This window comes from Triticum aestivum, chromosome 1A (genome assembly GCF_018294505.1).
Source record: "Triticum aestivum cultivar Chinese Spring chromosome 1A, IWGSC CS RefSeq v2.1, whole genome shotgun sequence".
NCBI classification, from domain to species: domain Eukaryota; kingdom Viridiplantae; phylum Streptophyta; class Magnoliopsida; order Poales; family Poaceae; genus Triticum; species Triticum aestivum.
Genome location: NC_057794.1, coordinates 66,575,050 through 66,599,776, shown reverse-complemented (window position 1 = coordinate 66,599,776; position 24,727 = coordinate 66,575,050).

Sequence of the window (24,727 nt, the reverse complement as noted above, 5' to 3'; positions counted from 1 at the left end):
CATTTCCGTTACCATTATTTACCTCGGAACAATCATTGGCGTAGTGTCCAGTCTTTCCGCACTTGAAATATGTAACATGGCTTAGATCCTTTTTGGCGGGTGTTGCTGGGTTGGAACGGCTCTAACTGTTGTTTCCTCCGTTCCCATTTCCATTCTTAGGGCCATTGTGGTTATGCGAACTTCCTCCATTGTGAGAATGGCCTCCATGATTATGATGGGTATGTCCTCCCGAGTTCGGGGTAAAACAAGAATTCTACTGAGCTCCAGAGTTGTACTTCCCCTGTCGATACTTTCGTTTGCGGATCTCTATCCGATGTTGCTTGCCTTCAATCATAAGAGCCCTGTCTACCAGCTCCTGATAGTTGGCTAATGTTGCTACCATCAACTGCATACTCAGCTCGTCATTCAGCCCCTCTATAAACTTCTCCTGCTTCGCGGCATCTATGGCCACATCATCCGGGGCGTAGCAAGCTAACTTGTTGAGCTCATCTACGTACCATGCCACAGTACGGTTTCCCTGGCGTAAGTTGCGAAACTCACGCTTCTTCATGCTCATAGCTCTAGCTAAGACATGTGCAGTGCGGAAGGCCTACTGAAATTGATCCCAAGTAACATTGGCCACGGGGAAAGTGGCGGTGTAGTTCTCCCGCCATGAGGCTGGGGTCCATCCAGTTGATGTGCCGCAAAGCGCACCTTCTCAGGATCTGTGCAACCTGTGGTGGTCATCTCCCTTCCAATCTTGTGGAGCCAATCATCAGCAACAATCAGCTCGGTGCTACTAGAGAACACCAGCGAATTCAACCTTAGAAAGCAGGCTAAGTTGTCGACTGGAGGTGGTGGCGGTGGACTGTTGTTGTTGTTGTTGCCTTGGTTCTGGACTAGCAACTGCATCAAGGCATTCTACTGTTGGATCAACTGAGTGAGCTCCGGTGGGAAAGCGTATGCAGGGTCACGTCTCGAAGGCATCTATTAGGTTTAGAGGGGTGAGAATAGAATAGAGTGAGGTCTAAGAGAGATTTCACTACCCATATGCACATGAGACAAACACATTCATTTCACACACTCAATTCAAACAAGATTCATACAATTGATCTAAGCTACCGTTACAAAATCTCGCAGACTATTACTATATACATGGAAGAATTCTAATGGTAATATGGTGGTGGACTAGAAATTTTGATCGGTGGAAGACTCCATGATATCGGCTCCAGCTTCGTCTTCATAATCATCATCGTTGTCGGAGTCGAAGTCAGTTTTGTACAGTATGATGTAATCTTTTGAATGAATGTCCACTCCAGGTTCAGGGTTGATATGTCTCCAACGTATCTATAATTTTTGATTGTTCCATGCTATTATATTATCTGTTTTGGATGATTAATGGGCTTACTTATACACTTTTATATTATTTTTGGGACTAACCTACTAACCCAAGGCCCAGTGCAAATTTCTGTTTTTTGTCTATTTCAGTGTTTTGCAGAAAAGGAATATCAAACGGAATCCAAACATAATGAAACCTTCGGGAGAGTTATTTTTGGAACAAACGTGATCCAGGGGACTTGGAGTAGACGTCAAGAAAGAAATGAGGCGGCCACGAGGCAGGGAGGCACGCCCCCTCCCTCGTGGGCCCCTCGCAGCTCCACCAACCTACTTCTTCCTCCTATATATATATCCATATACACCAAAAACATCCAAGAGCACCACGAAACCCTATTTCCACCGCTGCAACCTTTTGTACCCAAGAGATCCCATCTTGGGGCCTTTTCCGGAGCTCCGCCGGAGGGGGGATCGATCACGGAGGGCTTCTACATCAACACCACAGCCTCTCCAATGACGTGTGAGTAGTTTACCATAGACCTTCAGGTCCACAGTTATTAGCTAGATGGCTTCTTCTCTCTCTTTGGATCTCAATACAAAGCTCTCCTCGATCTTCTTGGAGATCTACTCGATGTAACTCTTTTTGCGGTGTGTTTGTCGAGATCCGATGAATTGTGGGTTAATGATCAAGTTTATCTATGAACAATATTTGATTCTTCTCTAAAATATTTTATGTATGATTGGTTATTCATGTGTTGTTTGCTTATTTTGATGAATCTATGGCTAAGAGAAGTTGGAATACAGTAGATTTAACACCAATATAAATAAAGAATGAGTTCATTATAGTACCTTAAGTGGTGGTTTGTTTTCTTATACTAACGGAGCTAATGAGATTTTCTGTTGAGTTTTGTGTTGTGAAGTTTTCAAGTTTTGGGTAAAGATTTAATGGATTATGGAATAAGGAGTGTCATGAGCCTAAGCTTGGGGATGCCCAAAGCACCACAAGGTAAAATTCAAGGACAACCAAAAGCCTAAGCTTGGGATGCCCCAGAAGGCATCCCCTCTTTCGTATTCGTTCATTGGTAACTTTACTTGAGGCTATAATTTTATTCACCACATGATATGTGTTTTGCTTGGAGCGTCTTGTATGATTTGAGTATTTGCTTTTTAGTTTACCACAATCATCCTTGCTGTACACACCTTTTTGGAGATACACACATGAATTAGAATTTATTAGAATACTCTATGTGCTTCACTTATATCTTTTGAGCTAGATAATTTTGCTCTAGTACTTCACTTATATCTTTTAGAGCACGGTGGTGGTTTTATTTTATAGAAATTATTGATTTCTCATGCTTCACTTATATTATTTTGAGAGTCCTTTAGAACAGCATGGTATTTTGCTTTGGCTATAAAATTGGTCCTAATATGGTAGGCATCCAAGATGGGTAATAAACACTATCATAAAAAGTGCATTGAATACTATGAGAAGGTTGATACTTGATAATTGTTTTGAGATATCAAGGTGGTGATATTAGAGTGTGCTAGTTGAGTAGTTGTGAATTTGAGAAATACTTTTCTTGAATATTGCAAGTCCCATAGCATGCACGTATGGTAACCGTTGTGTAACAAATTTGAAACATGAGGTGTTATTTGATTGTCTTCCTTATGAGTGGCAGTCAGGGACGAGTGATGGTCTTTTCCTACCAATTTATCCCCCTAGGAGCATGCGTGTAATGCTTGGTTTTTGATGACTTGTAGATTTTTGCAATAAGTATGTGAGTTCTTTATGACTAATGTTGAGTCCATGGATTATACGCACTCTCACCTTTCCATCATTGCTAGCCTCTTCGGTACCATGCGTTGCCCTTTCTCGCCTTGAGAGTTGGTACAATCTTCGCTGGTGCATCCAAACCTCATGATATGATACGCTCTATCATACATAAACCTCCTTATATCTTCCTCAAAACAGCCACCATACCTACCTATTATTGCATTTCCTTAGCCAGTCCAAGATATATTGGCATGCAACTTTCCATCATTTCATTCATGAAACTCTTCATCATTGTCATATTGCCTTGCATGACCATGTAGTTTACATCGTATTTGTGGCAAAGACACCATGCATAATTTATCATACATGTCACTCTTGATTCATTGCCCTTCCCGGTATCAAGTTGTAAATAAATAGAAGTGTGATGATAATCATTAATAGAGCATTGTCCCCAAAAAAGAGAAAGGCCAAATAAAAAAGAAGGGCCCAAAAAAGGAAAGAAATAAAAAGGGACAATGCTACTATCCTTTTTTCCACATTTGTGCTTCAAAGTAGCACCATGATCTTTATGATAAAGAGACTCTTGTTTTGTCACTTTCATATACTAGTGGGAATTTTTCATTATAGAACTTGGCTTGTATATTCCAACAATGGGCTTCCTCAAATGCCCTAGGTCTTCGTGAGAAAGCAAGTTGGATGCACACCCACTTAGTTTCTTTTGTATCGTGTGTTGTTTCTTTTGTTGAGATAAAAAACATTGCTCTTCTCAGCAAGTGGGTTTACAAACTAGTCACTGAAAATGGAGTATGGCAGGAAATCATTCGCAACAAGTATGTGGGATCCAATGTCATTTCTCAAGTTCATTGGAAACCTGGGGATTCGCACTTCTCGAGTGGTGTGATGAAGGCCAAGGAATTCTTTTTCCAATTTGGGACCTTCTCAGTTAGGGACGGTTCTCAGGTTCGATTCTGGGAGGACATCTGGCTAGGGAACAGCCCACTAATGGTGCAATATCCGAGCTTGTACATGATTGTTAGACATAAATTCGTCACGATCAAACAAGTTTTAGGACAAGAAAACCCTGATATTTCTTTCCGTAGGGACCTTGTAGGCCTGGCAGTGATACGTGATACGTCTCCAACATATCTATAATTTTTGATTGTTCCATGCTATTATATTATCCATCTAGGATGTTTTATATGATATTTTATATGATTTTTGGGACTAACCTATTAACCTAGAGCCCAGTGCCAATTTCTGTTTTTTCCTTGTTATTGTGTTCTACATAAAAGGAATACCAAACGGAGTCCAATTGACATGCCAATTTTTGATGATTTTTTATGGACCAAAAGAAGCCCCCGGAGTAAAATAGTTGGGCCAGAAGAGTCCCGAGCCGTCCACGAGATAGGAGGGCGAGCCCAGGGGGTAGGGCGCACCCTCCACCCTCGTGGATGACACGGGCACCCCCTGACTTGTTCCCAACGCCAAAAAATCATATAAATACTGAAACCTCCAGAAAATAACCTAGATCTGGAGTTCCACCGCCACAAGCCTCTGTAGCCACTGAAAACCAATCTGGACCTGTTCTGGCACCCTGCCGGAGGGGGGAATCCCTCTCCGGTGGCCATCTTCATCATCCCGGCGCTCTTCATGACGAGGAGGGAGTCGTTCACCCTCTGGGTTGAGGGTATGTACCAGTAGCTATGTGTTTGATCTCTCTCTCTCTCTCGTGTTCTTGATTCGACACGATCTTGATGTATGGCGAGCTTTGCTATTGTAGTTGGATCTTATGATGTTTCTCCTCCTCTACTCTCTTGTGATGAATTGAGTTTTCCCTTTGAAGTTATCTTATCGGATTGAGTCTTTAAGGATTTGTGAACACTTGATGTATGTCTTGCATGTGCTTATCTATGGTGACAATGGGATATCACGTGATCCACTTGATGTATGTTTCGGTGATCAACTTGCGAGTTCTGTGACCTCGTGAACTTATGCATAGGGGTTGGCACACGTTTTCATCTTGACTCTTCGGTAGAAACTTTGGGGAACCCTTTGAAGTTCTTTGTGTTGGTTGAATAACTGAATCTGAGATTGTGTGATGCATATCGTATAATCATACCCATGGATACTTGAGGTGACATTGGAGTATCTAGGTGACATTAGGGTTTTGGTTGATTTGTATCTTAAGGTGTTATTCTAGTTCAAACTCTAGGATAGATTGAACGAGAAGAATAGCTTCGTGTTATTTTACTACGGACTCTTGAATAGATCGATCAGAAAGAATAACTTTGAGGTGGTTTTGTACCCTACAATAATCTCTTCGTTTGTTCCCTGCTATTAGTGACTTTGGAGTGACTCTTTGTTGCATGCTCAGGGATAGTTATATGATCCAATTATGTTATTATTGTTGAGAGAACTTGCACTAGTGAAAGTATGAACCCTAGGCCTTGTTTCAACGCATTGCAATACCGTTTGTGCTCACTTTTATCATTAGTTACGTTGCTGTTTTTATATTTTCAGATTACAAAAACCTTTATCGACCATCCATATTGCACTTGTATCATCATCTCTTCGCCGAATTAGTGCACCTATACAATTTACCATTGTTTTGGGTGTGTTGGGGACACAAGAGACTCTTTGTTATTTGGTTGCAAGGTTGCTTGAGAGAGACCATCTTCATCATACGCCTCCAACAGATTGATAAACCTTAGGTCATCCACTTGAGGGAAATTTGCTGCTGTCCTACAAACCTCTACACTTGGAGGCCCAACAACGTCTACAAGAAGAAGGTTGTGTAGTAGACATCAAGCTCTTTTCTGGCACCGTTGCCGTGGAGGTTAGCGCTTGAAGGTATATCTTTAGATCTTGCAATCGAATCTTTTTGTTTCTTGTTTTATCACTAGTTTAGTCTATAAAGGAAAACTACAAAAAATGGAATTGAGGGTACCTCATATGCTTGATCTTTTTAATATCTTTCATGAGAATAAGGATTCCCATAATTGTGCTCAAGTGCTAGAAGAAGAATGCATTAGAATGTTTAGCACTAAATATTTGAATGATGAGCATGATTGCAATGTTGTTAGTATGAATTCTTTGAATATCCATGATGCTAATGATATGCAAAGCCACAAGCTTGGGGATGTTTGATGAAGATGATATTTTTTGTCTCCCAAGTTTTGATGAGAAAATTTATTATGATGATAGCATGCCTCCTATTTATGATGATTATATTGATGAAACTGGGTTTGGAAGAGTGTCAACTTTAGGAAGTGAAGATACCACTATTTTGGAGGATGTTGAATCTTATTGTGATAATTATAGAAGTGGATTTGGAGAGGTCATGGCTTTATTTAGTAATGATTCCACTATCTCGGAAGAGGTTCCAATTGATTATGAGAATAAAGTTGCTATCTATGATGATTATTGTGATGACTTGTATGCTATTAAGAATAATGATAACCATGAAACTTGTTATCATGATTTCAGTTTTCAATTGTATTATGCCTCATATGGTAATTATTTTTTTGAGTTTTCTCCCACTATTATTCATGAGAAGAAATTCGCTTATGTGGAGAGTAATAAAATTTATATGCTTGGGGATCATGAAAATAATGATTTATGTGATAGTTATATTGTTGAATTCATTCATGATGCTACTGAAAATTATTATGAGGGAGGAATATGTGCTTGTAGGAATTGCAATTATACCAAGTTTACTCTCTATGTGCTCAAAATCTTGAAGTTATGCTTGTTTTTCTTTCCTATGCTAGCTGATTATTGTTACCATAAATTGTTTGCTCACAAAATCCCTATGCATACAAAGTGGGTTAGACTTAAATGTGATAGTCATATTCTTCACGATGCTCTCTTTATGTTTCAATTCTTATCTTTTATGTGAGCATCATTGAAATCATCATGCCTAGCTAGGGGCGTTAAACGTTAGCGCTTGCTGGGAGGCAACCCAATTTTTATTTTTGTTCCTTGCTTTTTGTTCCTATTTAGTAATAAATAATTCATCTAGACTCTGTTTAGATGTGGTTTTATGTTTTAATTAGTGTTTGCGCCAAATATAACCTTTGGGAAGACTTGGGTGAAGTCTTTGCGATCTTGCTGTAAAAACAGAAACTTTAGCGCTCACGAGTTTTTCTGATATTTTTTACTAGAGAGTGCGATTAGGTTGATTCTTTTTGCAGATGATTAATAGAAAAATTACTCAGGTCCACCAGTTTATTTCAGAAGTTTTGGGGTTACAGAAGTATACGTTTGATACAGATTACTACAGACTGTTCTGTTTTTGACAGGTTCTGTTTTCATTGTGTTGTTTGCTTATTTTGATGAATCTATGAGTAGTATTGGAGGGTATGAACCATAGAGAAGTTGGAATAAAGTATATATTACACCAATATGAATTTATAATGAGTTCACAACAGTACCTAAGTTGTGATTTATTTTCTTATACTAACAGAGCTTACGAGTTTTCTGTTAAGTTTTGTGTTGTGAAGTTTTCAAGTTTTGGGTAAAGATTCGATGGACTATGGAATAAGGAGTGGCAAGAGCCTAAGCTTGGGGATTACCAAGGCACCCCAAGGTAATATTCAAGGAAAACCAAGAGCCTAAGCTTGGGAATGCCCCGGATGGCATCCCCTCTTTCGTCTTCGTTCATCGGTAACTTTACTTGGAGCTATATTTTTATTCACCACATGATATGTGTTTTGCCTGGAGCGTCATTTTATTTTATTTTGTTTTGCTTGCTGTTTGAATAAAATACCAAGATCTTAAATTCTTAAATGTTAGAGAGTCTTCACATAGTTGCATAATTATTCGACTACTCATTGATCTTCACTTATATTTTTTGAAGTAGTTTGTTGTTTGATCTAGTGCTTCACTTATATCCTTTTAGAGCACGGCGGTGGTTTTATTTTGTAGAAATAGTTGACTCTCATGCTTCACTTATATTATTTTGAGAGTCCTTTAGAACAGCATGGTAATTTTCTTCGGTTATGAAATTAGTCCTACTATGATAGGCATCCAAGAGGGATATAATAAAAACTTTCATATAGAGTGCATTGGTACTATGAGAAGTTTGATACTTGATAATTGTGTTGAGATATAAAGATTGTGATATTAGAATTGTGCTAATTGAGTAATTGTGAAATTGAGAAATAGTTGTGTTGAGGTTTTCAAGTCCCGTAGCATGCACGTATGGTAACCGTTGTGTGACAAATTTGAAGCATGAGTTGTTTCTTTGATTGCCTTCCTTATGAGTGGCGGTCGGGGACGAGCGATGGTCTTTTCCTACCAATCTACCCCCCCTAGAAGCATGCGCGTAGTGCTTGGTTTTTGATTACTTGTAGATTTTTGCAAAAAGTATGTGAGTTCTTTATGACTAATGTTGAGTCCATGGATTATACGCACTCTTACCGTGCATTGCTAGCCTCTTCGGTACCGTGCATTGCCCTTTCTCACCTTGAGAGTTGGTACTTCGCCGGTGCATCAAAACCCCGTGACATGATACTCTCTATCACACATAAGCCTCCTTATATCTTCGTCAAAACAGCCACCATACCTAGCTATTATGGCATTTCCATAGCCATTCCGAGATATATTGCCATGCAACTTTCCACCGTTCCGTTTATTATGACATGCATCATCATGTCATATTGCCTTGCATGATCATGTAGTTGACATCATATTTGTGGCAATGCCACCATGCTTAATTTTTCATAAATATCACTCTTGATTCATCGCATATCCCGGTACACCGCCAGAGGCATTCACATAGAGTCATATTTTGTTCTAAGTATCGAGTTGTAATTTTGAGTTGTAAGTAAATAAAAGTGTGATGATCATCATTAGAGCATTGTCCCATGTGAGGAAAGTATTTTAGAGACTATGATTCCCCCACAAGTCGGGATGGGACTCCAGACGAAAAAAAGAGGCCATAAAAAAGGCCCAAACAAAAAAAGAGAGAAAAAGAGAGAAGGGACAATTTTACTATCCTTTTTCCACACTTGTGCTTCAAAGTAGCACCATGATCTTCATGATAGAGAGTCTCTTATTTTGTCACTTCCATATACTAGTGGGAATTTTTCATTATAGAACTTGGCTTGTATATTCCAATGGTGGGCTTCCTCAAATGCCCTAGGTCTTCGTGAGAAAGCAAGTTGGATGCACACCCACTTAGTTTACCCACTTAGTTTCTTTGATGAGCTTCCATATATTTATAGCTCTAGTGCATCTATTGCATGGCAATCCCTACTCCTTGCATTGACATCAATTGATGGGCATCTCCCTAGCCCATTGATTAGCCGCATCAATGTTAGACTTTCTCTTTTTTTGTCTTCTCCACATAACCCCCATCATCATATTCTATTCCACCCATAGTGCTATATCCATGGCTCACGCTCATGTATTGCGTGAAAGTTGAAATAAGTTTGAGATTACTAAAGTATGAAACAATTGCTTGGTTTGTCATTGGGGTTGTGCGTGATGAGAGCATTCTTGTGTGAAGAAAATGGAGCATGACCAAACTATATGATTTTGTAGGGATGAACTTTCTTTTGCCATGTTATTTTGAGAAGACATGATTGATTAGTTAGTATGCTTGAACTATTATTATTTTTATGTCAATATTAAACTTTTGTCTTGAATCTTTCGGATATGAACATTAATTCCACAATAAATAAAATTACATTGAGAATTTTTCTAGGTAGCATTCCACATCAAAAGTTCTGTTTTTACCATTTACCTACTCGAGGACGAGTAGGAATTAAGCTTGGGGATGCTTGATACGTCTCCAACATATCTGCAATTTTTTATTGTTCCATGCTATTACATTACCTGTTTTGGATGTTTAATGGGATTATTTATACACTTCTATATTATTTTTGGGACTAACCTACTAACCCAAGGCCTAGTGCAAATTGTTATTTTTTTGCCAATTTGAGTGTTTCGCGGAAAAGGAATATCAAACAGAATGAAACCTTCGGGAGAGTTATTTTTGGAACAAACGTGATCCAGGGGACTTGGAGTAGACATCAAGAAAGAAACGAGGCAGCCACGAGGCAGGGAGGCGCACCTGCCCCCCTGGGCGCGCCCCAAACCTCATGGGCCCCTTGCAGCTCCATCGACCTACTTCTTCCTCCTATATATATATATCCATATACCCCAAGAACATCCAGGAGCACCATGAAACCCTATTTCCACCACCGCAACTTTCTGTACCCAAGAGATCCCATCTTGTGGCCTTTTCCGGAGCTCCGCTGGAGGGGGAATCGGTCACGGAGGGCTTCTACATCAACACCGTAGCCTCTCTGATGATGTGTGAGTAGTTTACCACAGACCTTCGGGTCCATAGTTATTAGCTAGATGGCTTCTTCTCTCTCTTTGGATCTCAATACAAAGTTCTCCCCGGTCTTCTTGGAGATCTATTCGATGTAACTCTTTTTGTGGTGTGTTTGTCGAGATCCGATGAATTGTGGGTTTATGATCAAGTTTATCTATGAACAATATTTGATTATTATCTGAAATTTTTTATGTATGATTGGTAATCTTTGCAAGTCTCTTTGAATTGTCAGTTTGGTTTGGCCTACTAGATTGATATTTCTTGCAATTGGAGAAGTGCTTAGCTCTGGGTTCAATCTTGTGGTGTCCTTTCCTAGTGACAGCAGGGGCCTCAAGGCACATATTGTATTGTTGCCATCGAGGATAAAAAGATGGGGTTTGTATCATATTTCTTGAGTTTATCCCTCTACATCATGTCATCTTGCCTAATGCGTTACTCTGTTCTTATGAACCTAATACTCGAGATGCATGCTGGATAGCGGTCGATGTGTGGAGTAATAGTAGTAGATGCAGAATCGTTTCGGTCTACTTGTCATGGATGTGATGCCTATATACATGATCATGCCTAGATATTCTCATAATTATGCATGTTTCTATCAATTGCTCGACAGTAATTTGTTCACCCACCGTAATACTTATGCTATCTTGAGAGAAGCCAATAGTGAAACCTATGGCCCCTCATTCTATCTTTTATCATATAAGTTTCCAATCTATTTTACTTTGCTATCTTTGCTTTCAATCTATATTATAAAAATACCAAAAATATTTATCTTATTATCTCTATCAGATGTCACTCTCGTAAGTGACCGTGAAGGGATTGACAACCCCTTTATCGCATTGGTTGCGAGGTTCTTATTTGTTTGTGTTGGTACGAGGGACTTGCGTGTAGTCTTCTACTGGATTGATACCTTGGTTCTCAAAAACTGAGGCAAATACTTATGCTACTTTGCTGCATCACCCTTTCCTCTTCAAGGGAAAACCAACACAGTGCTCAAGAGGTAGCAAGGATCCCCCATGAATATCCCTAGATTCTTCTTCAGTATTCATTCTTCTCCAGTAGTACAACAATTTCTTCTTCATATCCATCGCGTGTACACATGAGTTCCTCTTCTAGCTCCATGTTCCGGGTCATCACCTTCTTCGTGTCTATCATGTTGGTGCACATTTGGTTCTCGTAGCGTCGAATGTGCTGGTTCAGTCCTGTATGTAGGGTGCAATGGATTTGTCCTTCCTGGTGCGAATCATCTCCCGTTGCTCATCTCAGTGTCCACATATCTGGTAGGTGGTGTCCTTAAGATCCTTTTTGTACACCTCTCCTATGTGTCCAATGGCGATGTGGGCGGCCATGCTCTTTCCTAGACTCCAGGTATGTGCATCAAAGGAAAACTCGATGGGCTCGGTAACTGGCGCGAACGTCCTTCCTGGAACACGAACTTGAATCTTCTAGCGATCCTCTTCTGGTAAAGTGGCGGTGAAGGTTCCGGTGAAGCTTGGTATGCCGATGTTCAGGTACCTAGTGACTTCCTTCAAGTGTCGTCCGAAAGGGGTGTTGTCATCCGATTGAGTGAACTTGTTCCTTTGGTCCGCTATCTATAGAGTAGAAATGGAGAAGAGTTAGAAATGAGTAGAGAAGGGTATCCTGTGGTTTTTTCCTAGTGGTCGCGTCCTACAGTCAGCGTGTGCTCTGATACCATCTTGTAGCGACCCGATCCCAATGGACTATAGTCTCTGTGCTTAAGTGTAATCCCTGGATCGGTATTGCTGACACACAGTACTCGAAGATTTATTGCAGAGTTCAATCACACACTTATTACAACAAGGGTCTCAAAAAGAGTACTTATTACAATAATATGGCCGAAGGCCGTCTAAATAAGAAATTGCGGAAGCTTCAAAGATAAATGAGTCGATCCAACTCCACGACAAAACTGAGTGCATGACAACGACCTGTCGCACCTTACTCTTCGTCTGAAAACTCTACAACATGATACGTTGTAGCCGTGTAGGTCAGCACATGGAATATGCTGGCAAGATAACACCATAGAGCAATGAACAAATAACAGCTATCACTAGATGCATATTTGGCTGGTGGAGGCTCTATGGTTATCATTTGCATAAAGCTAATTTTTCCCTACAACAAAGGAAAATATTTTATTTAACTACAGAGTTTAATGAAATTATTGAGAAGGTACCCCCAACTCAATCCCAAAATTAACATTAATAACCCAACAAATTCATTAAGTGAAGTGATGAGATCAAACAATAATTCAAGTACCAGATACTCAAGATGTCAATAACCAAGGACATGGCTAGCCATGATTAGTTTGTACACACTATAGAGGTTTGTGCACTTTTACTCACAAGACTCGATCTCCTCCGTTGTATTTCTGGCACTGCATGATGTTTGAGAAACGGATGACTGAGACACAGTCTTTCTGAAGAGGTCCACTTAACTGATAGATAGGCCGGCACACCTACAATTCCCCTACACCTGCTAGCCCATCATGCAAAGGATTCCCACAACTTACTCAACTATGCCAGAGCCCATAATGGCTTGTCGGTGCACACGGAAGTTTCTAGCATGAATACTCTTATGATCCTTTTGAGCCTGGGTGGCATTCCATAGGATGATCACACGGGTACCCCGGGATCTCCTTGGACAACACTAGATTCCCCAGGTGCCCACAACCAATCCACCCAGATGTGTATTAAAGTAGCCACCTTAAGTTTCCCTTAGTTATAAATAACTCTCACAACTTTCATGAATCTCAAAAACCAATCCACGTCTATGAGCATAGCAAAGTAGTGCAATCATAACGTAGTAATACCCGAGGTTTGAATATAAGCAAATAGGTTCCTACTTCCCAATACCCACATGTTATCAAAGTCCTACTCATGCAATGTTTGAGTGTTTGAAACTAATGCATAAAAACTGGGTAAAAGGGATATGATCAAAGTGTTACTTTCCTTGCTGACGATCGGAAAACCCTAGTGATTCGTAGTAGCAAGCCTTGCACTCCGGAAAATCTATCATGAAAAAACAATAGTATACATAAGCACTCAAGCATAAGATGCATGGGTAAAACCAAAAGGAAAGATCTAAACAGAAAGTTCAAGTGAAGAGCTTCGATTTGCAAAAAGAATCACTCGAATCGGAGTTACGAAACTCAAACTACGATCGAAAGAAGTTCAAATTCAAATCTTCTTGAAACCAAATGTTAAATTTTCAAAATCATGTTCAAGTTTTTCATCTGGACAGAGGGGAACAAGACGAATATTTTGGTGTTGGTTTCACTGGATTTGGATAAACGAGCAAAAAGTAGTGAGGGTTTGAAGTTCAGGGACTAACATGTGATGAAAATAATTACGGGTAGGTCCCTAGCCGAAAATTAATCTAAATAGAGAAATCTAACGAACGAATTCGTTCGTTAACAAACGAATCGAGCGAATGCTCACTATTTAACGTAACCAAAAAAATAAACCGATCTAATACGCAAAATCGAATTAAAAACGGGGCGGGTTTTACAGTTTTATACCGTTTCGGGGGAAAAAGACCTGCGACGGCGGCGGCGGCGTGGCTTGCGGCAGGTGGCGGTGGCGATGCGGTAGGCGGTGACGACGACGGCTTGGGGCGGCGGGGCGGCTTGAGGAGGAGAGTAGGGGGGCGAGGCCGGCATGGGCAAGGGGCCACGGCGGCGGGCGGAGTCCGGCGTCGGCACGGCGGCGACGCGGAGAAGGCGGTGGCGGCGGCTGGGCCGACCCAGTGGGCGCGCGAAAACTATTTTTAAAATAACTTAGCCACAAAAGAAAAATCCGAAACAAACATAAATAAAAATCCTAAAATTCCAAAATTAATTTTCATGGTCCTCTCCTAATATTTAGGGCAATGTGAATATTTTTCTGGGCAAAAATGCAATTTTCCCTAATTTATCCGAATAAAATCTCAAATAAAATATATATTTTTATTCAAAATTAAATTTCCATTATTTTGTCTGTTTTAAAGAAGTCATATTATCTTCTCCCATTATTTTATTTATTTTGGAATAATTGGAAAAATGATTTCAAATAAAATCACCTTGATCCAATTTACCAATTTTTTGAAATTCAAAAAATGGAATTTTATGAAAGCCTCCAACTCTCTCACATGGTACTTGAGTTGCTTAAGGTCTCTTGGATCAAAAGTGTCCAAATAAACCAAATTCAAAATGCTCAAAATATCTATGCATATGATGACCTAATGATTAACATCCAAATTGAAAATTGGGATGTTACAGAACATATCGTATTTAACTACATATGTGATCCCACTAACATATTTATCTCAAGATGCAAATATGACACCTCAACATGTAACCACGCTTGAGAAAGGACACACCTCACAGACATGGAGTTTATGCACTCGAGCTCAAATGCATCCTTATGAATAGTAAAATCTCCCTCCGTTTCACAATGTTGCATACATATTTTTTCAAGAGTCAAACTTTATAAAATTTGACCAAGTTTGTATAGAAAAACATATACATCTTGGATACCAAATACAGATCATTAGATACATCACAAGATGTACTTTCGTATTGTATAAATAGTTTTCTTTGTAAATTTGGTCAAAGTTTCTAAAGTTTGACTTTCCAGAAAATCTATATGAACTATATTATGGAACGAAGGGAGTAGTAAATACATTGGAAAAAATCAACAACTTTTTGAATTTTCTACATACGTATAGATTTAGTGTAGAAAATACATTCTGAATGCTTTGGGCGAAAAGAACAAATTGGATGCTCCAAAAAAACTATTTTTGAAAGTTGTAGGATCGAAAGTATGTCTAGAGGGGGGGGGGGTGATTAGACTACTTGACCAAATAAAAATCTAGCATTTTCCCAATTTTATGTTTTGGTAGATTTTAGCAATTTAGCACAAGTCAAGCAATCAACCTACACATGCAAGTCTAGGAGTATAGAAGCGGAATGTAAAACATTGCATATGAAGGTAAAGGGAGTAGATTAGAGGGAGCAAACGCAATGTAGACACAGAGATTTTTGGCGTGGTTCCGATAGGTGGTGCTATCGTACATCCACGTTGATGGAGACTTCAACCCATGAAGGGTAACGGTTGCGCGAGTCGACGGAGGGCTCCACCCACGAAGGGTCCACGAAGAATCAAACTTGTCTATCCCACCATGGCCATCGCCCACGAAGGACTTGCCTCATTAGGGTAGATCTTCACGAAGTAGGTGATCTCCTTGCCCTTACAAACTCCTTGGTTCAACTGCACAATCTTGTCGGAGGCTCCCAAGTGATACCTAACCAATCTAGGAGACACTGCTACGTCTTGAGCTTGCGTTGGTTTTCCCCTAAGAGGAAGGGATGATGCAGCAGAGTAGTATAAGTACTTCCCTCAGTTTTTGAGAACCAAGGTATCAATCCAGTAGGAGGCCACACGCAAGTCCCTTGTACCTGCACAAAACGATAGCTACTCGCAACCAACGCGATTAGGGGTTGTCAATCCCTTCACGGTCACTTACGAGAGTGAGATCTGATAGATATAATATTTTTGGTATTTTTGGTATAAAGATGCAAAGTAAGAAGTAGAAGCAAAGCAAGATTAAAGTGATGGAGATTGATATGATGAGAATAGACCCGGGGGCTAAACGTTTCACTAGTTGCTTCTCTCAAGAGCATAAGTATTCTACGGTGGGTGAACAAATTACTGTTGAGGAATTGACAGAATTGAGCATAGTTATGAGAATATCTAGGCATGATCATGTATATAGGCATCACGTCCGTGACAAGTAGACCGAAACGATTCTGCATCTACTACTATTACTCCAGTCATCGACCGCTATCCAACATGCATCTAGAGTATTAAGTTAAAAACAGAGTAACACCTTAAGCAAGATGACATGATGTAGAGAGATAAATTCATGCAATATGAAATAAACCCCATCTTGTTATCCTCGATGGCAACGATGCAATACGTGCCTTGCTGCCCCTTCTGTCACTGGGAAAGGACACCACAAGATCGAACCCAAAGCTAAGCACTTCTCCCATGGCAAGAACTACCAATCTAGTTGGCCAAACCAAACGGATAATTCGAAGAGACTTGCAAAGATAACCAATCATACATAGAAGAATTCAGAGAAGATTCAAATATTATTCATAGATAGACTTGATCATAAACCCACAATCCACCGGTCTCAATAAACACACCGCAAAAAGAAGATTACATCGAATAGATCTCCACAAGAGAGGGGGAGAACTTTGTATTGAGATCCAAAAAGAGAGAAGAAGCCATCTAGCTACTAACTATGGACCCGAAGGTCTGAGGTAAACTACTCACACTTCATCGGAGGGGCTAGGATGATGTAGAAGCCCTCCGTGATGACGGCCCTCTTCTGGCGGAGCTCCGGAACAGGCCCCAAGATGGGATCTCGTGGATACAGAAAGTTGCGGCAGTTGAATTAGGTTTTTGGCTCCTGTTCTGATCGTTTGGGGGTACGTAGGTATATATAGGAGGAAGGAGTACGTCGGTGGAGCACCGAGGGGCCCACGAGGCAGGGGGCACACCCCCACCCTCGTGACCTCCTCTTTGACTCCTTGGAGTAGGGTCCAAGTCTCCTGGATCACGTTCGGTGAGAAAATCACGTTCCCGAAGATTTTATTCCGTTTGGACTCCGTTTGATATTCTGTTTCTTCGAAACACTGAAATAGGCAAAAAACAGCAATTCTCGGCTGGGCCTCCGGTTAATAGGTTAGTCCCAAAAATAATATAAAAGTGGAAAATAAAGCCCAATATAGTCCAAAACAGTAGATAATATAGCATGGAGCAATCAAAAATTATAGATACGTTGGAGACGTATCAGGCATCCCCAAGCTTAATTCCTGCTCGTCCTCGAGTAGGTAAATGATAAAAAGAGAATTTTTGATGCGGAGTGCTACTTGGCATAATTTCAATGCAAATCTTCTTAATTGTGATATGAATATTCAGATTCGAAAGATTCAAGACAAAAGTTTATATTGACATAAAAATAATAATACTTCAAGCATACTAACAAAGCAATTATGTCTTCTCAAAATAACATGGCCAAAGAAAGTTATCCCTACAAAATCATATAGTCTGGCTATGCTCTATCTTCACCACACAAAGTATTTAAATCATGCACAACCCCGATGACAAGCCAAGCAATTGTTTCATACTCTAACTTTTTCAAAACTTTTTCAATCTTCACGCAATACATGAGCGTGAGCCATGGATATAGCACTATAGGTGGAATAGAATTGTGGTTGTGGAGAAGACAAAAAGGAGGGGAAGATAGTCTCACATCAACTACGCGTATCAACGGGCTATGGAGATGCCCATCAATAGATATCAATGTGAGTGAGTAGGGATTGCCATGCAACGGATGCACTAGAGCTATAAATGTATGAAATCTCAACAAAAGAAACTAGTGGGTGTGCATCCAACTTGCTTGCTCACGAAGACCTAGGGCACTTGAGGAGGCCCATCATTGGAATATACAAGCCAAGTTCTATGATGTAAAATTCCCACTAGTATATGAAAGTGATAACATGAGAGACTCTCTACTATGAAGATCATGGTGCTACTTTGAAGCACAAGTGTGGTAAAAGGATAGTAGCGTTGCCCCTTTTTATTTATTTTCTCTTTTTTTGGCCTTCTTTTTTTTCTTTGGCCTTTCTCTTTTTTGGGACAATACTCTATTAAATGATGATCATCACACTTTTATTTATTTACAACTCAATGATTACAACTCAATTCTAAAACAAAGTATGACTCTATATGGATGCCTCCGGCGGTGTACCGGGATATGCAATGTATCAAGAGTGACAAGTATGAAGAAATTATGAACGGTGGCTTTGCCACAAATACTATGTCAACTACATGATCATGCTAAGCAATATGACGATGATGAATATGTCATGATGAACTAGATGGTGGAAAGTTGCATGGCAATATATCTCGGAATGGCTATGGAAATGCCATAATAGGTAGGTATGGTGGCTATTTTGAGGAAGGTATATGGTAGGTGTATGATACCGGAGAAAGGTGCGCGGTATTAGAGAGGCTAGCAAAGGTGCAAGGGTGAGAGTGCGTATGATCCATGGACTCAACATTAGTCATAAAGAACTCATATACTTATTGCAAAAATCTAGAAGTTATCAAAGCAAAGTATTGCGCGCATGCTCCTAGGGGGATAGATTGGTATGAAAAGACCATCGCTCATTCCCGACCGCCACTCATAAGGAAGACAATCAATAAATAAATCATGCTCCGACTTCATCACATAACGGGTCACCATACCTGCATGCTACGGGAATCACAAACTTTAAGACAAGTATTCTTTAAATTCACAACTACTCAACTAGCATGACTTTAATATTATCACCTCCATATCTCAAAACAATTATCATGCTTCAATCTTTTCTTAGTATTCAACACACTCTAAAGAAAGTTTCACAAATCTTGAACACCAAGCATATTATTATTAAGCAAATTACCATGCTATTAAGAGACTCTCAAAATATTTTAAGTGAAGCATGAGAGATCAATAGTTTCTTTAAAACAAATCCACCACCGTGCTCTAAAAGATCTAAGTGAAGCACATAGAGCAAAATTATAATTCTCAAAAGATATAAGTGAAGAACATGGAGCAAAACTACTTAGCTCAAAATATATAAGTGAAGCACATAGAGAAAAACTATTTAGCTCAAAAGATATAAGTGAAGCACATAGAGCAAAACTACTTAGCTCAAAAGATATAAGTGAAGCACATAGAGTATTCTATCAAATGTTAATTCATGTATGGCTCTCTCAAAAGGTGCGTACAGCAAGGATGATTGTGGCATACTAAGACACAAAGACACAAATAATACAAGCGCTCCCAGCAAAACACATATCATTTTGGTGAATAAAAATATAGCTCCAAGTAAATTACCGATGGAAGTGGACGAAAAGAGGGGATGCCTTCCGGGACATCCCCAAGCTTTGAATTTTTGGTGTCCTTGGATTATCTTGGGGGTGCCATGGGCATCCCCAAGGTTAGTCTCTTGCCACTCCTTTTTCCATAATCCATCAAAAGAATTCACCGAAAACATGAAAACTTCACAACACAAAACTCAAAATAGAAAACTCGTGAGATCCGTTAGCGAAAGAAAACAAAACAACACTTCAAGGTACTGTAATTAACTCATTATTTATTTATATTGGTGTTAAACCTACTGTATTCCAACTTCTTTATGGATTATAAACTATTTTACTAACCATAGATTCATCAAAATAAGCAAACAACACACGAAAAACAGAATCTGTCAAAAACAGAATAGTCTGTAGTAATCTGTAGCTAGCGCAAGATCTGGAACCCCAAAAATTCTAAAATAAATTTCTAGACGTGAGGAATTTATCTATTAATCATCTTCAAAAATAATTAACTAAATAGAACTCTTCAAATAAAAATTACAGCAGTTCTCGTGAGCGGTAAAGTTTCTGTTTTTACAGCAAGTTCAACAAGACATTTCCCAAGTCTTCCCAACGGTTCTACTTGGCACAAACACTAATTAAACACAAGAAACACAACCAAAACAGAGGCTAAATAATTTATTTATTACTAAGCTGGAGCAAAAATCAAGGAATAAAAATAAAATTGGGTTGCCTCCCAACAAGCGATATCGTTTAACGCCCCTAGCTAGGCATAAAAGCGAGGATAGGTCTAAGTATTGTCATCTTTGGTAGGCAATCCATAAGTGGCTCTCATGATTGTTTCATATGGTAATTTTATTTTCTTTCTTGGAAAGTGTTCCATGCCTTTTTTAATGGAAATTGAAATCTAATATTCCCTTCCTTCATATCAATAATCGCACCAACCGTTTTAAGGAAAGGTCTACCAAGAATAATAGGGCAAGAAGGATTGCAATCTATATCAAGAACAATGAAACCTATGGGCACATAATTCCTATTTGCAATAGTAAGAATATCATTAATCCTTCCCATAGGTTTCTTAATAGTGGAATCCGCAAGATGCAAGTTTAGAGAGCAATCGTCAAAATTACAGAAATCTAGTAAATCACACAAAGTCTTGGGAATAGTAGAGACACTAGCACCCAAATCACACAAAGCATAAAACTCATGATCTTTAATTTTAATTTTAATAGTTGGTTCCCACTCATCATAGAGTTTTCTAGGGATAGAAACTTTCAACTCAAGTTTTTCTTCATAAGATTGCATCAAGGCATCAACAATATGCTCGGCTTTATTTTGACTATTAGCATGTGGAGAATTTAGCACAGATTGCAACAAGGAAATACAATCAATTAAAGAACAACTTTCATAATTAAATTCCTTGAAATCCAATATAGTGGGTTTAGCAACATCTAGATTTTTATTTCTTTCAATCCCACTTTCATCAATTTCATCATTAAGATCTAAATACTCCGAATTTTTAGAACGCCTTCTAGGTAAAGGAAGATCATATTCAGTTTCATCAAGATTTATATTGCAAAATAAAGATTTATTAGGGGAAACATCAATAACTTTTAGATCTTCATCTTGATTTTCATAGGAATTGGAAGAACACGCTTTAATAAAGGCATCTTTGGAAGCACGCATCCTAGCGGTTCTTTCCTCGCACTCATCAATGGAAATTCTCATGGCTTTAAGAGACTCATTGATATCATGCTTAGGAGGAATAGATCTAAGATTTAAAGAATCAACCTCAAGGGAAATTCTATCAACATTCCTAGCCAAATCATGAACTTTAAGCAATTTCTCTTCAAGCAAAGCATTAAAATTCTTTTGTGAATTCATAAAATCTTTAGCACTATTCTCAAATTCAGAGGGCATCTTATTATAATTTCCATAAGAGTTGTTGTAGGAATTCCCATAATTATTAGAAGGATTACTAGGATATGGCCTAGGATTAAAATTCCCTCTATAAGCGTTGTTACCAAAATTATTCCTACCAACAAAATTCACATCCATAGATTCATTGTTATTCTCAATCAAAGTAGAAAAAGGCATATCATCAGGATCAGAAGAAACACTCTTAGTAGCAAATAATTTCATAAGTTCATCCATCTTTCCACTCAAAACATTGATTTCTTCTACCGCATGCACTTTTTTATTAGAAGATCTTTCAGTATGCCATTGAGAATAATTAATCATAATATTATCTAGGAGTTTAGTAGCATATCCTAAAGTGATTTCCATAAAAGTGCCTCCCACGGCCGAATCTAAAAGATTTCTAGAAGCAAAATTCAATCCGGCATAAAATTTTTGTATGATCATCCACAAATTCAAACCATGAATAGGGCAATTACGTATCATTAATTTCATTCTCTCCCAAGCTTGTGCAACATGTTCATGATCAAGTTGTTTAAAGTTCATAATATCGTTTCTAAGAGAGATGATCTTAGCGGGAGGAAAATACTTAGAGATAAATGCATCTTTGCACTTGTTCCATGAATCAATACTATTTTTAGGCAAAGACGACAACCAAGATTTAGCACGATCTCTAAGCAAAAAAGGAAATAGCTTCAATTTAACGACATCATTATCGACATCTTTTTTCTTTTGCATATCACATAAATCAACGAAGCTATTCATATGAGTGGCGGCATCTTCACTAGGAAGGCCGGCGAATTGATCTTTCATAACAAGATTCAACAAAGCAGTATTAATTTCACAAGATTCAGCATCGGTAAGAGGAGCAATCAGAGTGCTAAGGAAATCATTATTATTGGTATTGGTGAAGTCACACAATTTGGTACTATCTTGAGCCATCGCGACAAACAAGCAATCTAACACACGAGCAAACAAGAACAAACGGGAAAAAGAGGCAAATAGAGAGGGAGGATAGAGAGAGAGAGGGCGAATAAAACGGCAAGGGTGAAGTGGGGGAGAGGAAAACGAGAGGCAAATGGAAAATAATGTAATGCGGGAGATAGGGATTGTGATGGGTACTTGGTATGTTGACTTTTTGCGTAGACTCCCCGGCAACGGCGCCAGAAATCCTTCTTGCTACGTCTTGAGCTTGCGTTGGTTTTCCCCGAAGAGGAAGGTATGATGCATCAGAGTAGCGTAAGTATTTCCCTCAGTTTTTGAGAACCAAGGTATCAATCCAGTAGGAGGCCACACTCAAGTCCCTCATACCTGCGCAAAACGATAGCTACTCGCAACCAACGCGATTAAGGGCTGTCAATCCCTTCACGGTCACTTACGAGAGTGAGATCATATAGATATAATATTTTTGATATTTTTGGTATAAAGATGCAAAGTAAAAACTAAAAGAAAAGTAAGAAGCAAAGCAAGATTAAAGTGATGGAGATTGATATGATGAGAATAGACCCGGGGCCATAGGTTTCACTAGTGGCTTCTCTCAAGAGCATAAGTATTCTACGGTGGGTGAACAAATTACTGTTGAGCAATTGAAAGAATTGAGCATAGTTATGAGAATATCTAGGCATGATCATGTATATAGGCATCACGTCCGTGACAAGTAGACTGAAATGATTCTGCATCTACTACTATTACTCCAGTCATCGACCGCTATCCAGCATGCATCTAGAGTATTAAGTTAAAAACAGAGTAACACCTTAAGCAAGATGACATGGTGTAGAGAGATAAATTCATGCAATGTGAAATAAACCCCATCTTATTATCCTCGATGGCAATGATGCAATACGTGCCTTGCTGCCCCTTCTGTCACTGGGAAAGGACACCGCAAGATCGAACCCAAAGCTAAGCACTTCTCCCATGGCAAGAACTACCAATCTAGTTGGCCAAACCAAACATATAATTCGAAGAGACTTGGAAAGATAACCAATCATACATAAAAGAATTCAGAGAAGATTCAAATATTATTCATAGATAGACTTGATCATAAACCCACAATTCATCGGTCTCAACAAACACACCACAAAAACAAGATTACATCGAATAGATCTCCACAAGAGAGGGGGAGAACTTTGTATTGAGATCCAAAAAGAGAGAAGAAGCCATATAGCTACTAACTATGGACCCGAAGGTCTGAGGTAAACTACTCACACTTCATCGGAGGGGCTAGGATGATGTAGAAGCCCTCCGTGATGACGGCCCACTTCCGGCGGAGCTTCGGAATAGGCCCCAAGATGGGATCTCGTGGATACAGAAAGTTGTGGTGGTGGAATTAGGTTTTTGGCTCCTGTTCTGATCGTTTGGGGGTACGTAGGTATATATAGGAGGAAGGAGTACGTCGGTGGAGCACCGAGGGGCCCACGAGGCAGGGGGCGCACCCTAGGGGGGCCGCCCCCACCCTCGTGACCTCCTCTTTGACTCCTTGGAGTAGGGTCCAAGTCTCCTGGATCACGTTCGGTGAGAAAATCATGTTCCCGAAGATTTTATTCCGTTTGGACCCCATTTGATATTCGTTTCTTCGAAACACTAAAATAGGAAAAAAAACAGCAATTCTGGGCTGGGCCTCCGGTTAATAGGTTAGTCCCAAAAATAATATAAAAGTGGAAAATAAAGCCCAATATAGTCCAAAACAGTAGATAATATAGCATGGAGCAATAAAAAATTATAGATACGTTGGAGACATATCAGACACCACTCTCCAAAAGGTAATAGATGGTGTGTTGATGATGAACTCCTTGCTCTTGTGCTTCAAATGATAGTGTCCCGAACAATCAACTCTCTCTCACAGATTTGGATTTGGTGGAAAGATGATTTGAGTGGAAAGCAACTTGGGGAAGGCTAGAGATCAAGATTCTTGTGGTTGGAATGGAATATCTTGGTCTCAACACATGAGTAGGTGGTTCTCTTTCAAAAATGTATGTTGGAAGTGTAGGCACGTTCTGATGGCTCTCCTTGCGAATGAAGAGTGGGTGGAGGGGTATATATAGCCTCCACACAAAATCTAACCGTTACACACAAATCACCAAACTCGGTGGGACCGAATCATGAAACTCGGTCAGACCGATTTAGTTCAAAATGTAAACGTTAGGAATTTCAGTGGGACCGACATGTCAACTCGGTGGGACCGATTTCATTAGGGTTAGGGCATAACGTAATCTCGGTGAGACGATCACATAAACTCGGTAGGACCGATTTCTGTAATAGGCAAACAGAGAGTTGGTCAGGCAAACTCAGTGGGACCGATTCGCTCATTTCGGTGAGACGAAAATGTTACAAAAGGGAAACAGAGAGTTTGCATTAACTCGGTGGGACCGATCGCTCATCTCGGTTGAACAGAAACGTTACGAAGGGAAACAAAGAGTTTGCAATCCCATCTCGGTGAGACTGAGATCCCTA